Consider the following 22,684-nt stretch of genomic DNA (forward strand, 5'->3'; position numbering starts at 1 on the left):
CCTACAGTACAGATGAGGACTGTGGTGATGGGGGGGTTGGGGGGGCTCCTACAGTACAGATGAGGACTGTCGTGATGGGGGGGAGTTTGGGGAGGCTCCTTCAGTACAGATGAGGACCGTGGTGATGGGGGGAGAGTTGGGGGAGGGCTCCTACAGTACAGATGAGGACTGTGGCGAGCAATACTGAGTGAGCCTCAGGGACTACCCCAAGGTCTCAACTCCAATCAGAGCCTACACCAGTGCCAGGGCCTGTACAACCAGAAAATGATCCTCCCAAAGCACGCATGGACACACATACATGCACACACACATACATGTACACGGCACGCTCACTCACTCGGTATCAAACCTGTGAGTGTGTGCTGTCACTGCCTGACCTCAGTGCCCTTACCTGCTGTTTCTCTGCTTTGCCCGTCTGCATGGGTTGCAGTCTCTCTCTCTCTCTCTCTCTCTCTCTCTCTCTCTCTCTCTCTCTCTCTTTTAGCTGCAAACAGCTAGCTGCGGACCAATGCTTGATTCTAAAGGTCACTGCAGAACATTTCCTGTGACCTCAACTTCTTTCTAGTATTTAATTTTTTTCTGGGTTTCGGTTTTTTTTTTTTTTTTTTTTTTTTTTTGAGACAGGGTCTCCCTGTAGCCCCAGCTGGCCTAGAACCTACCATGTAGACCACGCTGGCCTGATCTCACAGAAATCCACCTGCCTCTGTCTCCTGGGTGCTGGGATTGAAGGCATGTGCTTGTTTTCTGTTTTTAAAGGACTTTGCATTTATCTGATCCTTTGGTTTTTTGTTTTTTTCCTTAAGGATAAGTCAAGAAATAACAAACTGAGGCCCAAAGGTGCCAGTGGATAGGGATTGGCCAGGGTGCTGGTTATACCCCACCCCAGGTTCTCGGACTGGGTGTCTGTGCGATTGAGGGGGACCGGGACATGGCTTTACCCTCAGCAAAGGGAATCTGGGTAGCAGGTTAATTTGTGCAACACTATACTGGCAATCACAACCCGCTCATCAGGCCTGTCTGAGGCACACAATCCTGAAGCTACTGGCTCTCATTTCCTTGACATTCAATTTTTTGCTATTCCTGCCAAAGACATGAGCAGAAATCTAAATAGCTCCAAAATATGTTTCTTGGGTATAGGAAAAAATAATGAAATTCCCATTTCTATTCATTTTTATATATAAAGAACAAACAAGAATTATACTTTATATGAAGTGTGGCCCGTGGAGAGCCAGTCAGGGTCACATGGAGTGTCACAAAACAGGTACAACATTTACCCTCTGGACCTACTGGGCTGCTCTATGAAGCTCTGATGGAATCAGAGACTAAAGATAAGGTCAGTGGGGGGTGCACTGAAGCCCCATCTGCCCCACAAGCACCAGGCATGGGGACTAGGAAGGTCTGCAGCCTGCTCAGATGCCTCAGTGACTCTGTAGAATCTGGGCCTCCAAAGTAGACTCCCCTTTGAAAGGCATTCCCAGTGCCACTTAACTACCTCAGGATACAACCTAGGCCTTTGTGCTGCCACTGCACCCACACCCAAGGTCACTGTGACGGAAATGAGTACAGAGTTCATGCCTGGGCTCCACAGCTCACAAGCCATGTGTCCTGGACCACTATGGAACCTCACCAGTCTGAGTGTCCCCAAGCAAGAGGACTAGCCTCATTGGACAAACAGAAGGAACCTGTACCTCCACATGATGGCGGGCCTCCTTAGCTCTGCTCACAGCTGTGTGAGTGCAGGTCACACTAGCAGCATCCCACTAGTTACTGTCCTAGCTCAAGAAGGCTCCCAACATCCTACCAAAACACCATCTTCCCTTGAACAGGCCCAGCAGGCACAGGGCAGAGTCACATAAGAACCACAGCTCAAAAAGAAAACCATAGGGAGGACTGGCAGAAAACGGAGCCTAGAAAACCAAAGCAAAGCTTTCAGACACAAAGGCAAATGGTGTTCTTCCAATTCAAGTCCACAAGTCCTCAAGTCTAATGGTGACCAGCAGACCCATCTCACTCCACCATTAACCACACACACAAGGACACTGATGGAGACAGCATTAACTACAAGATGGAGAGCAACCTGCAATCACGTCTGCAAATCTGCTTGCTTGCCCGATGTGAGAATGCACCTCACACTAATGATGAAAAACCAGGTATCTCCCCTAAGCAAATGTTTGGATGAAAGGCTCAGGGAATAGAAGTAGAGCATCTGAGCATCCCCAAAACAAACTGAATCTAGAACTCACAGCTAACTCAGCTGTACCCGTGGACAAGCTGTAGATTCTCAGAGGCTGGAAGATCCCTGGGCATCATGGGTTAAGAGACCTGCAGAACCCAACCCAGCTACACATTAGAAGCTCTGCATTTCAGGGAGACCTTAGGACAACCTGTGCCCACACTGTGACCTTCTTGAGTTCCAGCAACCCAGTCACAATTACCACCATCACTTGACAAAAGCTAGGTGCTGTATGGAGACTCCTAACACCTCAGCTACCTCATTCCAGGCTCTGCTCTACTGAAACCCCAGTGAGCAGCACTTATGCAGCCAACACGGCTAGATCATTCTGTCCAGAGTAAAGGTTCACTCATCTGGGACCCACAACATGTAGCTCATACGCTTCACCGGTGGGCAAGGCAAGGCTGGCACTGGCATAAATAAAATGCTCAGCCACTACCTGTCAACAGTGCTTCGTGATGCATAGCAGTTTCCTTAAAAACAGACCCAGGAAACAGTCCCTCTTCCTTCTACACTGCCTCCTGTTTCAAATACTCAGAATCTGGAAAAGGCTCTACCTGCCACCAGGAGTCTTCTCAAAGCCAACACACAGACTGCTGACACAGAGAAGAGCCCACCTCTGGGCCTTCCTGGACCACAGCACTTCCATGTCTTAGTTCTTCCTTGTGAAAGCAGCAGAAGGACCAGTGCCAAGCAAAGGCACTTGAGCACAGGAATACGCTGTGGTGCTTCTAGCAGCCGGGACAGTCACTCCTGTTTAGGTCACTCAACAGAATATGCAGATGATGATCTGACCACTAACATGCTCTGACTCCTCATGTGACCGAGCCAGGGACTGAACATGAACCGCATGGCACAGGAAGCACTTCACACGGGAGAGGAGATGTATACCGCTGGTGCACGGATGCTGCAACACGCAGTTTGCATTAATGTTCATGGGTCAATGACCAACATCTACTCAGGGGCCAAGCAAGCTTCAACAGTATCCACAAACACAAGCCAGCCAAGGGTGGCCCCGTACAAGTCCCATCCGTACCAACCCTGCTGACTTCTACAGTCACCATACAGTAGCCAGGCTGGTCTGCTCACCTGCCAAGCCAGCTTCCTGCTGTGTTCTGACACGAAAAACGGGAGTCCAAGCAGCAATGGGACACAGCTGGAGACCAGCAGTTGAGGTGAGAACAAAGACTAGGGCGTGGTCTCTCCTGAGCCCATCAAGAAGCCCTTCTACCTGTACCGTGAAGGGAAACCACTGCTCTCTTGTATCTAAATGACCTCCCAGAACAGTGGGCACATCCCTTCCTGTCATGTAATGCTGTGTTTTGCTGTAGTCGCCCATGCAGCCCTGAGAAGGGGCCCAGAACGAACCAGTGATAAGCCCCAACCCGTCTCAGTGGAAATGCTCCCTTTCAACCCAGCCATCACCATTCTCAGTGCATCTGGGAACTTCAAAAAGATAAAGGCCTTTACACTCAAACACATGAAGAACCTGTAAACTCTAGCCTGGGCTGCCGTACAGTGGCTCTGCAGATGATTGCACAAACTGAATTCAGTTCTACAGAGACATCAGCCACCCTTCAAGTGTTCAGACCACCTTGGTTGGAGACCCCCTAACAGGCAGCACAGCTCTAGTCACATCTGTCTTCCAGAAAGCCTCAGGCTAGAGGCTCAGGAGCCTCTGCTTTTTCAAAGCCATCTTTGCACCCCCGAGTCGGCTCCTCTTCTTCCAGTGGGTCAGGAAAAAATTCCCAAATCTACTGTGTTCCCCAAACGGGGTGAGGCTGGGTAAGATCTTCCTGTGGAATATGAAACCAGAGTAAAAACAGCCACTGTGGAATCAGTGCCCTTCATTTTCCATCTCCCCTTGAGCCCAGTGCACTCAGGGCACCTGGTGCCACAATGGTCCCTTGCCTTCCCAGCCTTCTTGTTTCCTTCTCTGAAGGACCTAGTTCAGGCCCGTGGGAAGCACTCACATCTGGAAGACCTACTTCAGGCCCGTGGGACGCACTCACATCTGGAAGACCTAGTTCAGGTCCATGGGACGCACTCACATCTGGAAGACCTACTTCAGGCCCATGGGAAGCACTCACAGAAACATACTTCTCACCTTTTAAAGCATTATGTGTGTCTGAGGACAACTTGGGGAGAGGGGTGTGTCTCCTTCCACCATATGGACCCTGAGGATTGAATTCAGGCTTTCAGGCTTGGTGCCAGGCTCCTTTACCCACTGAGCCATCACACTGGCCTAGGAGTACATTTTTCTCACTCTGTCCTGTCCATTTGTGCCCATACTATTCCAAGTGAGAACACAGAAAAGCCCTATTCCAGGGGTCCATGTGGCCCCCTCACTCTCCCTGGGGCAGAGAGCTCAGTGTCCTCTCTGACCCATCCCATCTGGGAAGATGCACCCTGACCTTCCTCTGGGCTCCACACAGCAACACCTAGTCCTCAAAGCCTGTCTTCTGTGTTGGTGGGGTCCGAGGCTTTTTCACAGGGTCTTGCCGGTCTCCCTGTTCCGTGTCCCTGCTGCAGTCCCCTCTGGGAAAGGGCAAGGCCCCTCAGCCATGCCTTGACCTGTCAAGCGTCTCTCACATGTCTGCCACTATCACAAACGTTGCCGGGTTCCTCCTGACAGGGGGTGGGGGGTGAGGGTGGGAATGAGACAATGGAACCATGGAACTATCATCTACCAGCCACAGGGAGCCATGAGCCTAGGACAAGAGCACAGGCCGAGAGCCGACAGGGTCAAGTCAGGCCTTCCTAATATTGCCCTAACTTCTGCTGCTGCTTTGTTTAAATTAACCTTGAACTCATGGTGATCCTCCTGCTTCAACCTCCCATGTGCTGAGATCATAGGTGTGTGTTAGCATACCAACTTAGCTCTTTATGAAGCAAAAGGAGAAAGGTGTTGTCGGCCACCAGCAGACTTCTTCCTTAGTCTGTCAGAACCCTGCAAGACCACTGCCACTGACAACAGCACATCTATGGCTGAGGCCGCCAGCCTTTCCCAGGCCTCCAAGTCCTTCATGGAGGGGTTGGGAGTGACACCCTGACTAGAAATAACCAGATGCCAATCAGCCAGAAAACACTGACAACACTTACCTTCTGCAAGCCATGGCTAGAACTAAGAATTCAATTCTGCTTTGAGAACAGTTTGTTCCAAAGAGAGTGTGTGAGACCCTTTGTGAGCAGTAACAGACAGTGGGCAAAGCCTAGACCTAATGCCAGTCAAAAGAAGTGACTCAGGTTTCCAGGGATGATTAAAGCGAGTTCACTTCAGAGTCAAGGGCAAGGCAAAATTAGAAGCAACTTCATCTGGCCTCTCACAGCAAAGTGATAAATTAATCTTCCAAGGCCAGCACTAGATGTGCCAAGCTAGGAAAGAGCAGCCGAGAGGAGCCCTTCCACAGAAACCTCATCAGTGAGAGTCCAGCCTTCTTCACCCACAGTGACTTGGGCAGAAGCAGGTGTGGATAGGAGCAGTTTTGCCCCAAAGAAGGAGACTCTACAAGACTCCAAACTTCTCAGCAGACCCGTCCCGCTTTCCAGCTCTGAGGCAGAAGGAATTAAGTAACCTTGTGGCACTGGGCAGAGACGGCCTGGCCCCAAACCTTGTTGCAAGCCCCTGGCAAAGAGCACAGCATCACTCTCTACCCTTCCTCGGCCTCCGCCTGTTACACACAGGCACACTGAAGCAGAACACCCATGGGAAAACTGGCAGTCAAGCAGCTTGTCCACTTAGCCCCAGCCCTTCTCCCATACCAGCCTCAAGCTCCAGCCTCACAGCTCTTCCACCTCAGCCCCGGGTCTGCAGGAGCCTTTCTGAAGCCACACGGGTGAGGCCAGCGGGTACTCTAGGCTCGAACCACAACGGCACACCTAGCCTCCCACCTAGAGCAGTGGCCTCCAACTAGTTGCTTAACCTCGTGTATAAAATGAAGTTGAAAGAGGCAATGAGCTGAGCCCTCAGCTAAGGGTGCCTTCCTCAGCTGGGGTAGAGGACAGTACAGGAACAGAACCTGTTGCAAATACTTTTACTACTTGCTTGGAGGACTACATGAGATAAGCCGTGCCAACAGGGAGCACATCAGAAGCATGAATGACACTGGGTGGTGGAATGGTGATGCTGGCATTATTCATCTGAAGCAGCAGATTAACAGTATGGGTACTGCTTAACTCGGAGCACCTATGAGGGCAGTGGGTATCACAAGGCATACACAAGAACATGCTACAAATGCGGCAGACAAAACACAGTAGTTTAGAGCCTATAACCTTGTTATTCTTCAAAACAATGCCCTTTTCCAGGGACCTAGGCCTCAGAACAAACCACGCAGATGGCAGAGCCACTCTGCCAGAGTCCTGGGGTCTGAAGCCCTCAATCAAGCTGTCGCCCCTGTTCCCTGAGAGGAGATGCTTGGGGAAACTGTTTCCTGGTCTATAGCATACATCATGGATGCTTGCTGTTTAACAGGAACCGGACTCCACATGGTGAGATTCTAAAGTTAAGAGAAATATAACATTCGAACATGCAGAGCTCTTGGAGCTTGAAGCCTCCTTGGTAACCCACAAGGCTCAGCCAAGAGCACATGTCAAGGCCCCACAGTCCAGCCACAAGCCCCGGGTGGGCCCAGAACTTCATGTGTACTGTCACCCCACACAGAGAGTTCTTGCCCACATGGTAGTTCACAGGTTTACGTAGTGGGGGGTGGCAGGCTCATCAGCAGCCAGGATGGGGAGCTGGCCTGGCAGGCCCTAGACTTCTCACACTCAGGATTAACAGCAGCAAGCATTCCTTATGCTTCTTGTCTGATGCCCTGGCTGAGCCTGGCGTGGCAAGTTGACTTGGGACCTACTTTACTAGGGAGTCTGTGTCCTCTGAGGGGCAATGTCTATGTTTCAAGTACATGCTGGTGGCAACATGGCCCCACTTTGGCCCCTTTCCTTGTGGAGTCCACCTTCCAAGGCACAGAACAGAAGGAGAAAGTTCTCCAATTTTCTTTCCCCATTTTTTTTCATTTTGTAATCTTGTACATAGAAACATTCTGAATTATCTTCAAAAAGAATGTTAAACGAGTTATAGAAGTTTCCAGATTTAGAGAAAGACTGTATTAGTTTGGTTTTCCATCCTATTTAAATTATCTGTGGATATGCAGCTTAGTTTCAATTCAGTCACAAACTTCCTTCTAGCCAGCTTTAGATCAGGCAATGAATCTTGTACTTTAAACACATATCACACATCTCTCTCTCTCTCTCTCTCTTTCACACACACACACACACACACACACACACACACACACACACACCAGTGTTGAGTGAGAACAATGTTACCATCGTCCTCAGAGGTCATGAACATAAACAGCATTCAAGCTGACTGTGTGGGGAACACAAGGGAACATCCCTGCAATGGCTGGATGTCACGATGATATCTCCAGGGGAAGTCAATCTAGTGTCTAGAAGAGCCTAGCACAGGAGAATGGTTTCTGTAAAGCAGTATCTGATGACTGTCCAGCTCAGAGTGCTACGACACACTGATGATGGGGTCTGTGTTCAGGGCTCTTCCCTGGGGAGTCATTTTCTTGACCAGGTATCATTCCAAATGCTAACTTTCCCAGTTTTCCCAAATTAGGAAGACAGAGACAGTTTAGCTCTTAAGTTGAGGTTCATTAGCTAATCAGGTAGCATATGAGCTGAAGCCAGGCCCAGCAGGTCAGTGACCACAGCTGGAGAAATAGAGCCCTCCTGATAGGCATGAGACCCCAAGGACACCTGGCCAGGCCTCATTTGTTGAGATGCCACCCATGTGTGATGGATACTTGATCCCACACCAAGCCATCCTGTCCTCACATTCAGTCCTAGTGATGCCATCCTCCTTGACTATGACATAAAACAAAAGTTGGAAAAGATGCTTCACCAGTTCATGGGGCACCTGCTCAGTGTTAGGCCCTGACAAGCCCTCTGGCACAGGGGAGACTGGCACCAAGCCCACTAGGTGTACTGGTAATCGAGGAAAGAATATAAGAGTCGTGAGAGGACCTACCCCTGCTATCATACTTGACTAACGGGCCACCCCACCATTTTCCACTCAGCTCTGCACCAGGTCAAGTAAACTCATCAAAAAAAGTTTCTAGAAGGGGCTGCAGGGCTGCATGGGAACATGGGCCTGCTCCTCCCATTTCCACCTCCCTGAGGGAATGCCACACCATGGGCCTTTAGCAGCAGGGGTAGAAGGAGCGGCAGGTTCCTGGTCGTTTGGAAGCACCGTCCTTTAGGCCATTCGTACTCCAGCTTTAAGTATCCAGGGAACCCAGGAAAGGCTCCTGCTGCCAGGATGGTCTTGGGTCCTTCCCATCCCCTCTGACTCTGCACTTTCTACCAGGCTAAAGGAGGACACAAAAAGCCTGACATACAGAAGGCTCAGTGCCCTGATCAGCAGAGGCCCAGCCACCACACATCTGAGACCTCCGACTCTAGAGACTCTGTGGCACACAAAACTGTCTGCCAGTGACAGTGGACATCCTCTGATAAGTGAGAACTGTGCTGTAGCCCCTCAGGAACCCTGAACTACTTCAAACAACAGCAAAGGGACAGGCAGGAGCTGCCTGGAAAGGAAGGGGGGGGCTTCCCCAAGTCCTTGGCAAGCTGGGGCCCCAGTACCACCCACAGTGTGAGGGGCTCAGTGGTCAGAACCACCTCACCAACGTCCTCCGTGTGGTCTCTGCAGCAGCCATACTCCACTGCCCACACCTCTCATTTTCCGAGCAGTCCCACGGCAGCTGCCACTAGGAAGAGGGTTCTCTGAAGCTGCCCACCACAGTCAGTCTGTCTATACAGACAATATTGGGACACCTCCAGGTGGATCTGAGAACACTGGCACCTGACTCGACAGTGTGCTATGACCCGCTAAGGCCCCATCAGTGTCAGGCTCTGTCCTTTTTCTTGAGGTTCAACAGCAAACTGAACACATCACCGAGCCGCAAACACCCCATGACCCAACCTCATCTACTCTGAATCAAATGGGCACACAGTAAGGAATTGGGAGAAGCCAATGGCCGCCCACTCATAGCTCTGGCTGGTTAGATGCCATGTATGAGGGTCTAAGCAAAGCATTCACCTTCTCTGGGCCTCAGCTTCTTCCTCGGTGAAAAAGGAGTCGTAAAGGGACCATCTGGTAGGTGTGTTTTTAAGGCAACGTACGAAATGGCACTGGCATGTGCAGCAGGGCCTGGCAGCCCCAGGAGGAGGCCTGAAGGTGGGCTGTCACTTGCCTTCACAGCCAGCAGAGCCAGGGTCCCCTTCCACCTCCCTGAGCTGGCTCTTGTGCCACAGCACCAGAATCAGCAGGGTCGCCTCTGGCGACAGATTTTCCCAATAGGAATTCAGCATGGCATGGCTTTGATGAGCTCAGAAGCAACTGGTGTTTAGTCAGTGAAAACACAGCCTCGCCGAGGGCCAGCAAGTTAGCTGTTCACATTTCAAAGAGGCAATGACCATTCTCAAAGTCCAGACCAGGCAGAGAGAAGTCAGTGGGTCCTGGTCAGTTCTACCTCCCTACTCAGCACAGAGGCCAGGCCACCACACACTGACATCTTGAGTCCACTGATTAGGAGAGACCCCAAAGCACTGACATCTGTCTGCCAGCTCTCTCTCCCTTCACAACTCTGTAGATGACACAGTAAAGACACCCACTGCCAGTGCTCCCCAGTCCCTGCCACACAAGCAAGGCTGGCAGCAGACAAACTGCAAACCCTCTTCACTCCTAAACCCAAGCCCTCCAGAGGCATGGTGTGGCCCAGTGCCCTGTGGTCCCCAGAGGCCGACTTTAAATGTTCTAAGTTGATTCTAGATATCAAGGCACTCTAGGTCCGGGAACACCACTGAGTAGTTACATAACACAGCGCACAAAATTCCTTCTAGGTTTCTTAACAGTTCAAAGGCACTTTACCTTCAGCTAAGGCCTCTGTTCAATCCCAGAAGCCCCTCCAAAGCTGTTCCTCCAAGGGCATTCAATGCTGTAAGGAGCGAGCTCCAGCTCTGCTCTGCCAGGCTCACTGGGAAGAATCCCGTCGCTCCGCCCTGACATCTGGTTTCTATTTCATATCCATGTTGTCACATTACATAACGAGCAGATGATATGAGGAGCATCACAAAAGTTTCAGACCAAGACTCACAGTAACAGCCAGACACAGCTTCTCCTCAGGCTACGGGTGTGCACCCGACCAAACTGGACACTGATGCAGTACTCAAACCCCAGAGGTGCCCAGAGCAAGCAGTGCATCTTCCTCAGGGCTGCTCACAGACCAGCTCCGTGTTCACCCCGCCTTCACCATGGAATGGCCTCTGTCCTACATTCAGTTTTTTCTGCACCTGGAAAGCAACCTCTGCCTCGGAGATGTGCAAAAGGTGACACCACACTGGGCCACAGCAGAATCAGGCAGGAAGAACGAGGAGCACCTGTGTGCTCCACCTGTGTGGGACGCAAAGAAGAGTCCTCGGAGATGGCTCTCCACACCTTGTCTGCTCTACACCAACTGGCCCAGCCCCTCAGCTTGTTCAGGGCAGCCAAGGAGGGGTGGATGTTGTCATGCCAGCAGAGCAGCTGGAGTACCGTGAACTGCTTGTGCTGAGGCCCTCTCACGAGCACAGAGAAAGAGAGGGTGACTGAGGGGAGTTCCCAAGGCCAAAACAGGCATGACGTCACAAAGTACTCTAGGGACATCCAGAGTGGCCCATGTCCAATAGTCTTAGAGAAGTCATTTCACGGGGAGTCACTCCTTGGCTGGGCAAACACCTGAGGGGTCTGGAACTCAATCAACCACTAAACCTTATAAGTGCTACAGGGTGAGTAATCAGGGCTCATCATACTGTCTCAGGGTGAGTTGCTACAGCCAGAGAAGGGGTATAGCATAAAAGTTTTGTGGGCCTTTGTGCTTTTCATTTGTGGGTATCGCGCCTCAGGAGACAGCCACCTTGTTTGGGGGGTGGGTCTCTCACTGATGGCAGTGAGCCCCAGGGATTGCCTATGTCTGCCTCCCCAATACTGAGATTACAAATGCATACCACCATACCCAGCTTTCAGTGTTGGGGACCAAACTCAGGTTTTCCTTATTGAACAGCAAGCCCCAGCTAAGCGATCTCTCCAGTCTTCACAAACTTTAGTACACAGGCTTGGCAAGGCTGTGCTAGCAACCTGGGTCTGGTCCACCCAACTGGGTGGAAGTCAGAGCCACCATGTGTTTGGGATCCAGGCCTGGTGCAGGGTTCCACACAGAACAGTGCTCAGATTCAGAGTGTGTTTGCAGCTCAGCATACCTGCTGAGTAGAAGCTGGTTCACAGGTCACATACCAGGGGCAGCAGAGCAGAGCAACATCTGAGGGAAGGCAGAAGGCAGGGCACACGGGAGGTCTTACGGAGGAGCAGCACCTCCTGGAAGCCAAAGAAAGGTCCACTGACCTCAGGAGAGTAACATTACAGCACAGCCTCTGCTGGCCTGTGAGCTGCAGAGTAACACAGTGATGAAAACAGATTAGCAAACAGAGGCCTGAGACCATGCTACCAGCTGAACAGGCCCAAAACACACACACACACAAGGAGCATGCTGAGGCAGGCAGGGTCAGGGGCCCAGAAGGACTCCATTGGGTGACCATGCCCTTCACCTCACTGGTGAGGGATTTCTTAAGAATGTAAGTCCTTCCTGTGGACAGCTATGCTGTCCTTCATGATTTCCTTACAGCAGGGGTAAAGGAATGGGGAACTGCTAGAGAGTAGACAAGGCAAAGGGGCCGAACTTAACCTCTAGAACAGATGCACATGGTAGACCATGCCAGCCCTGCTCCCTGAATGACCACTGTCCCCATTCCAAGCTAGCCACACCCATGCCATGGCCAGGAGACATTCAGACAACAAACCATGACAACCTACTCAGGCCACCACGCTTTCCTTGCAACAGCTACATATTCAGAAATGCCTGCTCCGTGTTCAGCTGACACCTAAGCTATCCAGATGAACACAGGCCGGACTTTCAGCCACCTGAGCTTTCCTCCAACCTGCTCCTGGTGGCCTTGCTCTCAGATAGCCAGCAGCCTGGAGATAGATCAAACAAGAAAAGCCCCAGAGACAAGTAAAGTGGACCCTGCCCACTGAGTATAAGGTCTAGCTGTGAGGGGTCTGCAAGACCCTGTGCCCAGGAGGCCACTTGAACCTAAGGGTCAGCCTCACAGGACTTCCACAACAGGGAGGAGGGAAGTCATCCCCGAGGTAAGAGAGGACCGTCTGTCTCTTGCCTCTTGTTTCTTCTTTGGCAATCAAAACCAGACATAGGGCCCCCAGCTCAGCCCCCAGCAAAGAGGAGCCCCTTCCCCCAACCCCAATCTGATAAATCCTAAGGTCTCTCCCAAGAGTTGGAAGTTCTGAGGTCAGCATAGGCGCTTGGCTGCCACGGGGTGAGGCAGAGAAGACAGCTCGTCAGAAACTGAAGAAAGAAAATCATAGCCCATAATTTGAGTCTGTAGCTGAGGAGCCTCAGCATCGTGTGACAACATCACCACCAAAAATAACCATATGCCCCATATCCACCTAAAGGGGACAGAGCAGCAACAGCACCTAAGGTCTGGAACCCAGGGCCAGCAGCACCACAGAGCAAAGACAGCACTCTCCTTGGAGGAACCTGGGCACTATCACCAGTACTAAAGTACTAAAGTGCCACTGAGTCCCCACCATGGCATCCAGGAAGCTGCACACATGTACAAACACTTTCACACTTGTCCCGTTCTCCCTCAACTGTTTGGCAGAACACCAAAGCCAATCAGTAAAATCTAAGCAGTTTCCTGATGTTCCAACTCTGAAGTCAAGGCCTGGCTGTCTTGGGGGCTGGGGAGGGGGTCACTCGTGTGTTGTCATGCTTTGCTCTTGGCCCCCCCCCCATCCCTTACAGCTTTATCACGAAAATCCAGTAGCTCTGTGCTGCATATCCAACTGATGAAAACTTTCCCACGGCATTAGAACAGGACTATGGTGTTTCTGCCGTGTCCGACATACGAAGTCAGTATCTGCTGTGCCAGGCCTCCACGCGGTACACAGGAAGAGGGACAACAGAAATGGGATGGCCAGTGCTCAGCTCCCATGAGTGGACCCAATCTGCAAAGCAGAGGCTTCCACAGAGCCAGGGACTGGCAGGAGCCAGGAGACCTAGGCAGCTCCCTTCCCTGTTGACTTCAACCAGAGTAGCATTCGCAGTTCCAGCTCTACCTGCAGGCTGCACTCCAGTCTGTGCCAGACCATGGCTATGTCTGCTGTAGGAGGTGGTGGGAGCAAGGAGTGGGGGTAGTGGCCTGGTACCGGTCACAGGGCTGTTCCAGAGGGAGGCTGAGGCACTTCCTCTTTTGATCTCTGCCAAGCACCTCTTCTCAGGAACCCGCAGGAGCGAAGGCAGGATAAGGTAGCTCTCCTCCTCTCCCCCCTGCCCTCCACCCCCATCTGTCCCTTACCAAGCTGGCTTCTGCTTGGATTTGTTCCACATTGTAACTGTGATCTCTGGAGAGCAACGTTAAGTCCTTGACAAAACTGGATGGGACGTCCCTGAAGCGGCCAGAAGTTGCTTTCTCTGTCTCAGAGCTAAGACTGGGACAAGAACACCAGAGACGCTCACAACCGAGAACAGCTCTTCTCTGAGGGGCCCAAAGACCTTGCCGAAAACGAAGCCAAGGCTCAATGCTCCACGGAGCGGCTGTGCTTACAGACCTCCAAGAAGGTGAAAACTTCTGGGAATCACTTCTCCATGCCATTAGCAAGCACGGCTTGTTCAGCCCTCTGAAACCCCAGATTACCCCAGCTCTCTGCTCAGTCATATCTTCAGAGAACATCGACTTCTCACAAAAGCCAGTGCTCCCCAAGAAAGCCAACTGAACGCTGAACAGCATAAAGGCTGAAAGTGGACCCTGTGCCTGGCAGCATGGTGGAGAATGCTCTGACCATGTCACTGCTGAGTTGGGCATGCCAGCAAGGAAGGCCTCAGAAGATAGGACTGTTCAAGGCAGGGCAAGTCTGGGGACAAAGCCAGGAAACAGGCCTGATGCTAGCTGGAGGGGACAGACCTAGAACTAAGGTGCCCTTGAGGACTCGGAACCACGGACTACTTCACAAGGGTTTGAAGAAGAATCTGCACATCTGGTGAGACCCAAACAACATCCCTGGTGGGTTCATCCTGAGGTGTGTTCCAGGTGGGGCCATGGACACTGAGCATAAACATGTCCAGACTCTCTCAGAGGAAGGTGCCATTAACTCTCAGAGTGTCCACAGAAAGCCTGTAAGAAGAGATTAAAAAAAAAAAAAAAAAATCCAGAGTAGGCAGTGGGCTAGGAAAGAAACAGCAGGGTCACTGTGAAGTCCTGTCACCTTAAGAGTTGGGTAGGCCCTGATGGGCTCCTAAATTCCCTGTGCCTCAGTCCCCATCTGCTAAAAGGGAGTATGAAAGCCCACACCTTTTCTGGAGGAGGGTTAAGAAGAAAATTATATGAGATTATATGTGCCAGCCATTATTAATATCAGAAGTGGGCTAGGAAAGAAACAGCAGGGTCACTGTGAAGTCCTGTCACCTTAAGAGTTGGGTAGGCCCTGATGGGCTCCTAAATTCCCTGTGCCTCAGTCCCCATCTGCTAAAAGGGAGTATGAAAGCCCACACCTTTTCTGGAGGAGGGTTAAGAAGAAAATTATATGAGATTATATGTGCCAGCCATTATTAATATCAGAAATGTGACCTAAATAAAACTTGCAGAAATAAAAATAAAATTTAATTAATAATTCTTAAAATTTTAAACTAAATGAGTGAATTAAATAATGAAGCAGATAGAACTGAAGAGAGAACTGATGAGCAGTAAAAAGCCCTGAAGTGATTTAGAACATACCACAAAAAGACAAAGGGATGGGGATGTGAAGAGAGGGCTCAGTGCTCAAGAACAAGTGCTGCTCTTGCAGAGAACCTGAGTTCAGATCCCAGAACCCTCACCAGGTGGCTCAAACCTGCCTGTAACTCCAGCTCCAGGGGAGTCCATGCCCCCTTTGGGATTCCCTGGGCACCTATACTCACCCACACAAAAAGACACAAAAGTAGAAGTGTATCTTTTTAAAAAGGGCAGAGGGAGATTCACACAGCATTAGAGTTCCAGAAGGAAGAGAGATGAGAGGAGAGAGGACAATGAAGAGTTCAAGAGCTGAAAGAGCTCTGAAACCACAAGAAACAAACCATGACATCCCTACACCAAAGACGGCTTGGTGCTGGCGCAACAGCCAGATGGAGCCAGGTGACAGGACACACCGTCCAGAAACAGACCAAAGACCTTCAGAGCCCCAGCACAGGGTAGAGGTGGCATGGCAGCCATTGAGACAAACAGGGATTTCTTAATAAATGGCAGTTGGACAACTGGGGGATCACCCGAGTTAAGACAAAACTAGATTCAAGCACCACCACACCCAAAGTAACCTGAGAACGGTCGGGAGTGTGATACAGACAGCAGCCACACAGCAGAGGGGAGAGGGGAGAATGCCCCCCACCCCGGCTGTGCGGAGGCAACTTGCCCACTGAAGACCCTCGTCAGGGCACAAGGAGGGCACAGAGAGTATGACTCTGGGGAAAGGCCTCTTCTGTGCAAAGGAGTGTAAGAGAGTCAAAGGGCACAGGTAAAGGGGAGAGATCACGCACTATAAGTACAGCAGCTAAAGCCAAAGTCCCTCACCTAAACAACCTTGAAAACCATGGGAACTAAGTTCACCATCCCAACAGAAAAGCAGGCTCTAGGAAAGGAAAAGGCGTTTCTTATCTATCAAAACATCAAACAAGAGACAATCTGCTAGCACAGCGTGTGGGAAGAGCCATGCCAGACCCAGTCAGTGAACTAGAAATCAGTGCACCACCAATGCAGGATATTTGGGTAAAATCTATAACAAATTATATTATTTATTCATCTTTCAACAGAAATCACTTTCCTATAATATCTTAGACAAGTGCACACACGTACACCTGCTCCATGAATGAGGCTTCTGTGGGGCACACCATCACGTTACCACATGGGTGGCTGATTCACAGAGCCAACTCTTAAGAGCTTCAAACAAGGAGGACTCTATGACTGGCATGTCTGGCTCCCAGGACCCAGTGGGAGCCAGGAGTCAGTGAAGAGGCCTGGGGACGCTCCTTCTGCATAGGCCAGAGGCAAGGGGCCGTGTGTGCCCCTGCCTTGTCCAAGGGCAACCAGGAGGAAAGTGGCTGCCCAAATCTAGCTGCTATACAGAACAAAGATAAATTATCAGAATAAGCGAGGGGGGGAATCTGAAATGAAACAGAAACAAGCAGACTAAGCTGCATTTCAGAGAGACCTGGGAACGCTCTACAGCAGGCGTGGACACAGGGACTGGATCACGTGTCCACAATGAATGCCAGAGTTTCTTCTTCATGGAGGCTAATCTTTTTTAAAGTATTCTGAGGCTGAATACCAACTAAGTGCATTATGGATTCCAGGAGCTATCTGCCTGGCTGTCCACGGAAGTATCAAATATGAAGACCAAGAGCAGTCCAGGGCCCTGGCAACACTGAGTGGAACCTGGGGCACAGCTATGAGCATGTGGGGTTCACAGGAGAGAGCGACAAGCTACTACCTCCCAGGTCTGGGCTGGGGGGGTCAGAAGTCATAAGTACACCCCCACCTTGTGCATGCTTCTAAAAGCCATCCCACCCCTTTGGAAGGGGCTAGGAAACGGCTCAGCAGGCAAAGAGGTCACTGTGTGAACGAGGGTCTTAGTTCAGGTATCTAGCACCCATGTAAACACTGGGCATGACGACAAGTTGTAATCCCATCACCAAAGAAGGTAGAGACAGAAGGGTACTGTGAAATCCCTAGTCAGTCCATGTAGCCCTAAGAGAGAGCTCCAGGTTCAGTGAGAGACCCTGTCTGAAATGTACAGTGGAGAGCTGCAGAGGGGGACACTGAATGTCAACCTCTGCCTACACAGAGATGTGTGAGTGTGCCAGCCTGCATGCATGCACACCACACACACACACACGCACGCACGCACACCACACACACACGCACGCACACACACACACACACGCACGCACACCACATACACACGCACGCACACACGCACACCACACACACGCACGCACGCACACCACACACGCACGCACACCACACACACGCACATACGCACGCACGCACACACGCACGCACATCACACACACACACACACACACACACACACACACACACGCACAGCACCTTCAAGGAAGGGCTGGAATATGGAGATAAAGAGACTGGAGTACCATACTGGGTCAGTGTGAAGTGGGACCTGAAGTGCTGAGGTCCTGCCTGAAGAGCCAGCACATGAGGTCCTATGGGTCACATTGATGGAAACCTGGGCACCAAATAGATCCCAACAAGGATGATGGCCCGGTTAACAAACAAGAATCTGAATCCAGACCAGTGTCAACAAACAATAAAGAAAGCTCTTCTGAAAGTCACCTCTAAGCCCAAAGACTGAACAGAACCCCCCTCCCCCATCACCAAGATGTCTTCCTAACAACAGCAAGTCAGGCAGGAGTCACTGAAGGACTCGGAAGCCTTGGCTCTGAGGCCAGGTACCAGGGTACTTGGATGCCCCCCAGTATCTCTGTACCAGGTGCACACAACTGTACCAGAAACAGCAGCTTCTCAGTGCAAGTGCCTGGCAACACCACCTTCATCTCCTGGGTGAAGCTGGCACCCCCACAGTGCAGCAAGTGAAGTCCAGGGATAGGAGGTAGTGGAACACGGTGCTGCAACTGCCCAGCCCAGCAGACACCGCCTGAAACTCAACACAAAGAAACGAAAAGCCTCATTTTTCAGAATGATGAGCCTGTTTCCAAGCTGTGATTGCTGTGAAGCAGAGACGAAGACTACTCCAGTACAAAGACCTGTGGGACGCAAGACATAAATACTAGGCTGGACCTGAGATTTGACATGTGTGACATCATTACCAGGTAATTAGCTAAATATGAAAGCATGTGCTCTACAGCAAACAACACTGGTCACATTAACCCTCTGACTTCAGACATGATGTGGGGTGACGGGACGCTGGTCTTGTTTTACATAAAACCTACTGGACATGCCGGGAAAAGGCTACCATGTCTGCCACTGATTTTTGGTTTTCAAATGATTGTGGGTAGAATATGTATGCATACATATGTATGTAAAGAAGTGATTTTTAGAACTATTCTGGCAGCTTTTCTATAAATGTGAAATTAGAGCATACTTAAATGGAAAAAACAGAGCTAAGTATTAAAATGGCCCTAAAATTACTGAAATACATTACTCTTCAGATTGAGTCAAAAAAAGTATCAAGAATAAGTAAAATGCTAAGTAAAAATGCACAGAGATCAGAAGCCACAGATGCTTCAACAGGACATGCACACCTCATCCAACCACCCAATGCAGAGGAATTTAGTGAAGGACCCAGTCCAGTGAGACACTATCAACCTAGGCTGGCTGTCTGCTCTGTCCTCCTCAACAGAGAAGGTAAAAGCATTCTCAGACAAAAAGCAGAGGGTTTACAACTGCACAAGTTCCCCCAGAGATGCTAAGGGTGGTATTCCTAAAAGGAATACAGCCCAACAAGAACTGGGTGCTGACACAACAAACACTCGGGCATAGAACAAAGACTCCAGGAAGTAGGAACAGTTAGAACAGCAACCTTCAGTCTGAGGAGTACTCACCCAGAGCCCCCACCCCACCTCCGAGCCAAGAGGAGAGGCTCCTCAAGCCAGCATGACTGACTCAGCACTGACAGAAAAGTGCACGCAGCCATCCATGCTACAGACCAGCAGCCAAACACCAAACAGAAACACGGTTCCTGAAGACAGGGAGAGACAATTGGCCCACACAGGCCACTTCAATCCGCCTATGGTCCAGCGCACATTGGTAGAGCTCCCATTCACCAGCCTAATGGGCAGGACGGGCCTGACTAGTCCAGCCGGCACAGCATGGCAGAAAGGTGAGGAGCAGAGCTGCTCAGAGCAGCCAGGGCACCTAAGAGGCCAGCACTGCTAACCTCCCACCACACTCCATCCTGCCTGTGCCAGGAAACACACCACACTTTCCAGAAAAGACGTCTGAAGACAAGCCACACACCATCACTGGACAAGGAGTGGCGGGAGGGGGTTTAGACACTGAGCAGCAAGGGGAACTGACGACAGAGCCTGCACAAGACCAAGCCTCACATCTTTTATCTCTGAAACCCAACAAACTGCAAAATACACGCTATAACCCATTTACAGCACGTTTAAAGGACACAAATTAAAATCATGCTGCTTAGGGACATGTACTTATATGGTGAAACCTTTTTAAAAAGCAAAAAAATAGGGGCTGGAGAGACGGCTCAGCGGTTAAGAGCTCTGACTGCTCTTGCAGAGGACCCGGGTTCGATTCCCAGCGCCCACATGGTGGCTACGAACTGTCCCGGAGCTCTCCTCTGACCTCCGACGCATTTCACGACACGGGCAAACTCACATACATGCAGGCAATACACTCATACACATAAAATAAAAATAATAAAATATATTTTTTTAAAGCAGAGAAATAGAGGCAGAGGGTCAAGGTCATCACGGAGAACTAGTGCTGCTGTTGGTGCTGCTTTTTTAAATGAGGTGCACAGGGCTGTGCGTTTTTAACAGTATTTTATAGATTAAAATCTAAAATAAACCTATGTCGGGGAAACCAAGAGCTTGAGTAATGTGGGCTAAGAAAGTGATGTCTCTCACGGGCTAAGGAGATGCTCAGCGGGTGAAGTGCTCGATGTAGAAGCATGAGGACCTGAGTTGGGATTCCCGACACCTAGCGAAAAGTGCAACAACGGAGACATATGCCTGTGACCCCAGGACTGCGGTCCGAGACAGGAGGGTCCCTGGGGTCTACCCAGTCTAGCTGGATCAGTGAACCTCAGGTATGTTGGAGAGGGTTAGAGGAAGGCACCCAACTTGAGCTTCTGACCTCCACACACATATGTACATGCCTGCACATATGTACGGGCACACGTAACACGCATAACACACACATGCTATATCTATCACAAGGACCAAAACTGCAGAGCTACAGGGAGTGGTGGTGGGTGCTAGCCCAGCAGCCTCGGTCCGTATACAAGGAGGCCGAACTACTTAGAAAGAAAGGGGCACAGACTGGGAGAGCACCCTTATGTGAAATCTGCAGTTTTATGTAATGAAAATTATTTAGGGGCTGGAGAGATGGTTCAGCAATTAAATGTTGAGTACCACTCTTACAGAGGACCCCAGGTCAGTTCCCAGCACCCACGTCAATCAGGTAAAAAATGCCAGTAAATCCAGTATCAGGGACTCTAACGCCATTTTCTGGCCTCTGCAGATACCTTCACCCACATATACATATGTGCATATACATACACATAATTTAAAACAATAAATCTTTTTTTTTAAATCTAGCTTGTTGAACTTTTCTAGTTATTGTTGGAAAATCACAAAAAAAGACTGATTACAGAGGGCTTCCTATAATCTATAAATTTAATAAATCTTTGGGGAAGGGTCTTATCATTCTTATCCATTTGACTTTTTTACATCTTAATGACTCCCTGGGCCACTTGAACAGATGGGCCCTCCAGTGGGTGGACCTCAGAATGTGCCATGTGGACACAAGACCTCCAGAGCTCCCAACCATGAAAATGCTCACCTCTGCTGCCAGATGCCTAAGCTATCCCTGTGAGAACTACACATCCATCCTGGCTGGAGGACCTTCAAATCTATGAAAGTTGGAGTATAACTGACCTTTTTCTTTTCTAAAATATTTTCCCACTTTTACATGACATTTACAGCTTTCCTTGTACAATATTCCTGTAATAAAACTTTGGTAGCAAGTACACAGCACAAAGTGCATGAAATTCTTTCCACTCATCCTTTATTAGGGTTTTTAAATTGTGTCTACAAGGAAAATGTGCTACAATTTTGTTTTACTATTTTCTCTAACAGGTTCTGAAACCAAGGTGTTTGAGCCTCAAACCAGGTAACTCCAGGGTCTGCTGAGAGGCGGTGTGAAGTTAGGTCAAAACAAGGGAACTGGGGAGTACTGAGACACGGGGAGCAGGTGCTCTTTCAGGAGTCTATGCTGTGTCCTTCATCATGCTGCAAGCCCAAAGACGTGCTTCCACTGTGAGGACTCTGGGTCCTCTGCCCTTGTGGAGTACAGGTCCCTCTCTTGCTTCAGGCTTACATGCTCTGGCTTGAGCAGTCTAGTTTTCCACCTAAAGTCTGATAAACCTCCAAATGGGAAAATATCTTTCCAGGTGTTCCCTCAGCATCTCTTGAGGGCTGTTCTTTTCCCACTCCTCTAGAAGTACCCAATATACAGTTACAGGTCATGATGCTCAGCCTGGTGCCTCCTCCCTCGGCTATGTCAACTCGAGCAGATGCCTCCATTACTAGCCTGCAGTACCCTTGCATTTGGGTAGGTGCACTCCGGGGAGGCTGGGGCAGCTTTTTCTGAGAACAATGTGGGCTCTCCATTATTCTATAAGTGTTCCACAAACGCTCTTTATTGTGCCGATCTCTATTAAAAGCTATTAGACCAATGGTCCTGGCTTTTCCTGTCTGCTCTCTGCACTGCTCAGCACTTTTCACAGTGCTGTTGTTTATCTTCTGTGACCATTTGGCCTGACAATTTGGGCTGGGAAGCAACACTCAGTACATTCCTTCTAGTCTACTGTCACCCTTGAAGTTGACCTTTTGGCAACTTAACAAAATGTCACATGAGAACAAAAATTCTACCAAATTCATTCTTCAGCAACTAAAAATGTGTATGTAATAAACCATAACAATTTATAATTAAACAACTTAAGGCCCAGAATGATGGTGGCACACGCCTATAATCCCAGAACTCAGAAGACTGAGTAAGGCAGCCAGACCCTAAGCTCAAGGACAGCCTGGGTTACACAGCCTGGCCCTGTCTCAAAAACCAAATAGTCAAACCCTTAGTACACTGCACATATAAAGCAACCAGCCACTTCAAATAACTGCACCTCATGTTTGACAGTGCCCATAGACTGGATAGTGAGGCCATCTCACTGAGTTCTGCCCCCTGGACCATGGCAGGAAAGTAACAATGGCTACACAGCTATGTCTTGCTTCTGGACACAGAGACCCCAGCCCTTCAGGACCTGATGGCTCAGCCCACCCCAGAGGGACATGAGTACAACACCACCATACTGTCTACACTAAGTTCCCTTCCCCACATCCTACCAGTCCCAAGGTCCATTGGCTCCACTGTCCACATCTCTCCCTGCTTAGACCTTACTGGCCAGATACCCTGATGCTGTCCTATCATGCTCCCTATAGTTAAAGCATAGCCAATGTCACACAGAAATTTAAGACTTCAATCAGAAGGCACCCCTAGCCAAAGCCCTTGAGGCTT

At 50.0% G+C, this 22,684-nt stretch overlaps 1 protein-coding gene across 8 annotated transcripts in view; it reads right to left on the bottom strand.

Annotated features, from left to right (window-relative positions):
* Hdac4 (histone deacetylase 4) overlaps positions 1 to 22,684 on the bottom strand; it is a 268,268-nt gene that overhangs the window by 187,171 nt on the left and 58,413 nt on the right. The window contains exon 1 of one of the 8 annotated variants that reach the window (XM_029561634.1): positions 10,176 to 10,298. The exons of the other annotated variants lie outside the window; for them this stretch is intronic. The gene's annotated coding sequence lies outside the window, so the exon portion shown is untranslated. Of the gene's footprint in view, positions 1 to 10,175; positions 10,299 to 22,684 lie in introns of those variants that run through there. 8 annotated transcript variants of the gene reach the window in all.

The sequence above is a fragment of the Nannospalax galili genome, unplaced genomic scaffold, assembly GCF_000622305.1.
Source record: "Nannospalax galili isolate Female #2095 unplaced genomic scaffold, S.galili_v1.0 scaffold453, whole genome shotgun sequence".
In the NCBI taxonomy this organism is placed as follows: domain Eukaryota; kingdom Metazoa; phylum Chordata; class Mammalia; order Rodentia; family Spalacidae; genus Nannospalax; species Nannospalax galili.